The 685-nt window shown below is 35.9% G+C and overlaps 1 non-coding gene across 1 annotated transcript; it reads left to right on the top strand.

Moving 5' to 3' along the window:
* Positions 1–215: 215 nt before the first annotated feature.
* Positions 216–347, top strand: LOC118148196 (U6atac minor spliceosomal RNA). Its single transcript, XR_004734972.2, has one exon. It is a non-coding gene; the product is annotated as a U6atac minor spliceosomal RNA (small nuclear RNA).
* The last annotated feature ends 338 nt before the right edge of the window (positions 348–685 follow it).

The following is a 685-nucleotide window of genomic DNA, read 5'->3' as shown; positions in this document are numbered from 1 at the left end:
TCTCATTTTCATCACCCACCTATGAGTGAGAATATGTGGTATTTCATTTTTTGTTCTTGTGTCAGTTTGCTGAGAATGATGTTCTCCAGATTCATCCATGTCCCTACAAACGACACGAACTCATCATTTTTGATTGCTGCATAATATTCCATGGTGTATATGTGCCACATTTTCCCAATCCAGTCTATCATCGATGCGCATTTGGGTTGGTTCGTGTGTTGTATGAAAGGAGAGAAGGTTAGCACTCCCCTTGACAAGGATGGAAGAGGCTCTCGGGCCTGACAACACACATACGGTTGAGTTAATTTTTATATATGATATAGGACTTAGATTAATGCTTATTTTTTTCATCTGTGGATGTCCAATTGCTCCAGCATCTTCAGTTGTAAAGGCTCTTCCTTTTATTGAAATAATTTTGCAAGTTTGTCAAGAATCAGCTGGGCATATTTCTTGTGAGTCTGTTTCTGGGTTCTCTGTTCCATTGACGTGTATGTGTCTATTCTTCTGACAATACCACACAATCTTGATTATCTTAGCTATATAACAAGTAATGAAATTGGGTAGACTGATTACTTCTATTTTTTTTTTTTCAAAATTGTTTTAGCTATATCTAGTTGTCCTGCCTGTCCACATAAACTTTAGAATATATTTATATATTTTAAAACTTTCAGGGATTTTGATTTCC

Source organism: Callithrix jacchus, chromosome 15 (assembly GCF_049354715.1).
Source record: "Callithrix jacchus isolate 240 chromosome 15, calJac240_pri, whole genome shotgun sequence".
Lineage (NCBI taxonomy): Eukaryota > Metazoa > Chordata > Mammalia > Primates > Cebidae > Callithrix > Callithrix jacchus.
Note: the sequence above shows the minus strand (reverse complement) of the source record. Positions and strands in the feature narration are given on the sequence as shown.